The sequence below is a fragment of the Myotis lucifugus genome, unplaced genomic scaffold, assembly GCF_000147115.1.
Source record: "Myotis lucifugus unplaced genomic scaffold, Myoluc2.0 scaffold_2, whole genome shotgun sequence".
NCBI lineage: Eukaryota > Metazoa > Chordata > Mammalia > Chiroptera > Vespertilionidae > Myotis > Myotis lucifugus.
In genome coordinates, this window is record NW_005871050.1 from 29,413,093 (window position 1) to 29,418,714 (window position 5,622).

A 5,622-nucleotide genomic window follows, 5' to 3' on the forward strand; every position below is an offset into this window, starting at 1 on the left:
AACTATATGCATTAGGATTAGCTGCAGCTGGGCATGGCTCAAAAATGAGCAATAACTCCCAGTGAATAAGCATCTGGGGATAAGTGACAAAGCGCTAGCACATAGTTGAGACAACTGAAATTGGCTGGCTTACCACTCATGATTCACACCGTAATTTAGTTCCTTCCCCACCTAATTTGGGAACTGTTATGGTTATATTGGTCACAGGAAACAGGTAAGAGACAAGCAGGACCTCAAAAAAAAAGGTTAGTTTATGGCTATCAAAATTACTTTGGTTTGATTTCACCATAAATCATGCAGTATACGGTATAGGAACTTTAACAAGGAAAAATACTATCGGAACATCAAAAGAAAGAATGCCCATAAAATCACTCTTCCTTAGCTGACAATCTTCCAATTAGCAGGCGGTAAGTACACATTTTTCCTAAGTTCTCTCTGTGTTAGTTTGGGTGCAGATAGCATCAATATACTTCATGTTCTTCACAGAAAACTAGTTCAGGAGCAGAAGTTAATGACTGTTTAATATTCTGGAGGCTGTCAACTTTGGAGCTACAGAAAGCCTTTCAGCAGAGGCAATGAGGTGGCTCAGCAATGTTTGCTTTTTGGGGGGGGGGGGGAGCAGAAATTGAAGTCCTGAAGCTCTTGTTTGTTTGAAGAAGAGGCTCGTCAAGTTTACCTTCAATGATCCCACCAGTTCATTAAATGTCTTCGTTTTTCTTAGGTGGTGATGATTGAGGTGTTTAGAGGCCCGATGAGAGCATGTATTTGGGCTCTATGAAATCTTTAGAGCCCAGCAACTCTGCTGGTTTTAGGACCTATTTTGTTGGATTCAAGGCAGGGTAAAAACTTTTCAGAATACACATTCCAGGAAGCAGGTTATCTTATATCAGTGCTTTCAATTATGCCCCACATAAGGCATTTTCAGCAGGAGTTCTCAAGTTCCAAGACAGAGGTAATGGTCAATTCCTTAAAAGTATTATACTGGAAAGAATTTATAATGCCTGCTTTTTTAAAAAACAGAATCTTACCCCCTGTCATTGCAAGTTGTTAAGTAGCAGTGAACAAGCAAAGAACAAGCAGACTTTCTGGGGGAACATGTGCTAGACCGATCCCACCTGATCACTGCAGTCAGTATAGAAATTTAGGAATAAACATTTTTCCAAACCTTGACCTTATGGCTTGACTGATGTACAAAACTGTAAGTGGCAAGCATCATTGGGCATACAGGAATAGTAATTTTCTCTTGTGGAGTTTAGGTGATTTAAAAAAAAATCACTCATTTTCTAAGTTATTCATTAGAATTATAAAGCATTTTTAGAGCTTCTAATATCTATAGAGTCTTTTTTAATTCTTTTTTAAATCTTTAATTTCTTTATTGGTTAAGGTATTACAAATGTGTCCTCATCCCCCCATTAACCCCCATCCTCCCCTCATGCTCTCATCCCCCTGTTGTCCATGTCCATTGGTTTGGCTTATATGCATGCATACAAGTCCTTTGGTTGATCTCTTCCCTTTATCCCCACCCTCCCCTACTTTCCCTCCTGGAATTGACAGTCATATCACTGTTTCTCTGTCTTTGGGTTTGTCCCTGTTCATCAGTCTATGTTGTTCTCTATATTCCACAAATGAGTGAGATCATGTGGTATTTATCTTTCTCTGACTGGCTTATTTCACTTAGCATAATGTTCTCCAGTTCCATCCATGCTGTTGCAAATGACAAGAATTCATTCTTTTTTACCACAGCGTAGTATCCCATTGTGTAGATGTACCACAGTTTTTTAATCCACTCATCTGCTGATGGGTACTTAGGCTGTTTCCAAATCTTAGAGTCTTATAATAGTTGCTGGGGAAGATAAAACGATGAATGCAACAAGTTCCCTCCATTAAGTACCTCAGAATATTGGGAGCAAAATGTATCAGGACAAATTTTGTGGGCTCTCTCTTTGTTTTTGCCTACATGCATTTAGGTTATCAACAGTACAAGCTTTAATTGAAAGCATAGTCTAATCTCAGTAGTCTCCAAATGAAGAAGAGAAGTGATATTAACTTTTACTTAGACTATTGTAAATAGCCTTTTAAAAAATTTACCTTTATTGTTGAAAGTGTTGCAGATGTCCTTTCTCCCTGCCATTAGTCCCCTCCTCTCCACTCCTGTCCCCTCCCAAGGCCTTCTCCCCACTATTGTCTGCTCATGGGTTATGCATACATTCATGTAAGTTATTTGATTGATCTCTTCCCTCCTCCCCTTCCCTCTGAAAATCCTCAGTGTGTTGCAATTTATCTATTTTACTAGTAAATAGCCTTTAATTGATCTCCCCTGCTTTTAATCTCTCCTCCACTCTAAATCATTCTTCATATCCCTTTCGGGGATTATACTTTCTAAAACATGATTACATCACTTCTCATTGCATATTGAACTAAATATAAATTTCTAAACTTGGAAGGCTAGGCCTTCAAGAATCTATGCCCATCTGACCACTGCCCCCTTTACATCTGCACTGTATCTGATATTTACCTGTATTATATATAGCATCTTCTATACTCTGCTGCATATACTTACTTACATACCTTTCTCCTACATCAGAAACAGTTCCTTGAGAGGAGGAACCATGTATTTTTCTTTTTCATGGCTTAACTCTTACCCTGGCACATTAGAGATTGTTTGAAGACCAAGTATATGAATGGCAAGAACTGGAGGACAGACTGGCTAGTTTGCTGGCTAGGTGGGATGGATTTTTTTCACTGGTTTTAAGGTATAATTTACAGAGTGTAAAATTCACCCTTTTTAGTGTACAGTTCTATAAGTTTTGACAAACATATAAAGTCATCTAGTTACTACCACAATCAAGATATAAAAGTTTCATTATCCCCCAAATTTCCTTGTGCTATGCCTTTAATAAGCAAACCTTTCCCCCCATTCTTAACCCCTGGCAATCTTTTGTCTGTTTTTTGTCCCTATGATTTTGTCTTTTCCAGAATGTCCTATAAATGAAATACCTCAGTATGTGTCTGTTAGTGTCTGACTTCTTTCACTTAGCATAATGCTTTTGAGATTCATCCATGTTATTGCATTGGCATAACATTTAAATAAAAGAGTGGTCAGAGAGAGAGAGGTCCTGTGTGAGAATGGATACAGAATTTTTGCTTCTAGAATTAGGGGAAATATCATAGAGAACGTGACATCTGAGCAGGTCCTTGAGAGGTAGGTGTGTTGTTTTTTTTTTTTTGTTTTGTTTTTTAGGTGCACATGTGAGGGAAGATCTTCTAATAAATAATATAGCAGGAACAAAAGCTTTGAGTTAGAAAAGAGCCAAGTGAATTTGGAGAATATTATTTTATTTGGCTTGACTACATGAGAGGAGGAGTAGTGGGAGACAGTACAGCAAAGGTAGGTTAGGGTTTTCTTGACCTTGAATAACATATTTAGGAATTTGATCTTGATTTATTAGGCAGTGGACTGCCATTGCAGGTTTCTGATTCAAGCTCTTTCTCAAGGAGAGTAATAGTTCTTTCTGCAGGTAACTCTGCTGCCTTGTCTGAGCTCAAAGGAGACTGCTCTCTGTCTGGGTGAGTATGCAAAGGTTACTTTTTAAAAATATATATATTTTATTGATTTTTTTTTACAGAGAGGAGGGGAGAGGGATAGAAAGTTAGAAACATCGATGAGAGAGAAACATCAATCAGCTGCCTCCTGCACACTCCATACTGGGTATGTGCCCGCAACCAAGGTACATGCACTTGACCGGAATCGAACCTGGGACCCTTGAGTCCGCAGACTGACGCTCTATCCACTGATCCAAACCGGTTAAGGTTACTTTTAAGCAAAGCAACAAATGATATCCATCAAAATATATCAAAAGCATACTTAGAATATAAAATATCTGCACTACCAGTACTTGTTTGAAAATGTATTAATGAAATGACTGAATCCAATACCAACCAAAGGCTCTCTTATCTCTCTATTCATTTATATTCTCTCAATTCTCTCTATGGTCAAGGTATCAAAAAGCCAAGTGTCGTTCCTGGATCGTATTTTCCTAGTTCTCCACAGAAACATCTTCACTGGGGTGAGAATTAATGTTAGGCTTCTGTCTAAGCAGAAAGGCAAGAAAAATTCCAGTTGAACAGCATTTCTTTCTTTTGTAAGACCAAATTATCCACTGATATTACACAAATTCCTATGTAAAAAGAACACATTCTTATCTTGAATGCTTTCTTTCTGGGGGGCAAAAAACCTCAGACATTTCACCAAAAAGGATATACAGATGGCAAACAAACACATGAAAAGATGTTCAATATCATTAACCATTAAGGAAATGCAGATTAAAACTAGTATGTGATATCACTTCTTACCTACCAGAATGGCTAAAAAAAGAGAGAGAAAGAGAAAAATAACACTAAATTATGGCAAGAATGTGGAGAAACTGGATCACACATACACATACATTGTTTGTGAGAATGTAAAATGGTACAGCCAATCTGGAAAAGAGTCTGACACAATTACCATATGACTCAGCAATTCATTTATGTCTCTTTATCTTAGATAAATGTAAATTTATGTTCACTAAAACCTGTATATAAATTTCATAGCAGCTTCATTAATAATTGCCCCCAAACTGGAAATAACCTAAATAGGTGAGTGGTTGAACAAACTGTTATATATCTATACTACAGAATATTACTAAAAAAAGGAATGAACTATGAATAAATGCAAACATATGGATGAATCTCCAGATAATTATGCTGTGAAAAAAAGCCAATCCAAAAAGATTGATTCAATTTATATAGCATTTTTGAAATGAAAACATTATAGTAAAGGAGAACAGATTAGTGGTTGCCCAGGTTTAAGGATAGGATATGGACTGGAGTTTGTGTCACTGAAAAAGGGCAAACATGAGTGAGACATTTTGTGTCATTGAAAAAGGGGAACATGAGTGAGACATTTTGTGTCACTGAAAAAGGGCAACATGAGTGAGACATTTTGTGTCACTGAAAAAGGGCAACATGAGTGAGACATTTTGTGATGGAACTATTCGGAATCTTGAATGTGATGGTGCTCACATGAACCTACACGTGGAAGACTTGTATAGATCATGCAAATGAATCCATGTAAAACTAATGAAATCCAAATTAGGTGGATGGATTGTATCAATGTCAATCTCCAGGTTGTGATATTGTACTATACTTATGAAAGGTGATTCCATTGGGGAAAACTGGGTGAATGATAAATGGGACCTCTATTTCTTACAATTATAATTTTCTCAAAATATTTTTTTTAAAAAAGAGAAATATATGTTGGTTATATAAATGTGTACTACATTACTTGAATTTAACTTAATCTTTTTAAATATAATTTTTATTGATTTTAGAGAGGAAGGAAGAGAGAAAGAGAGATAGAAACATCAATGATGAAAGAGAATCATTGATCAGCTGCCTCCTGCATACCCCACACTGGGGATCAAACTTGCAACCCAGGCATACGCCCTTACTGGGAATTGATCCGTGACCTCCTGGTTCATAGGTTGACACTCATCCACTGAGCCATACTAGCTGGGCTGAATTTAACTGTAGGAAATTATTTTTTTTAGAAGTCTAAGATAATAAAAGAAAATATAAAAAGAA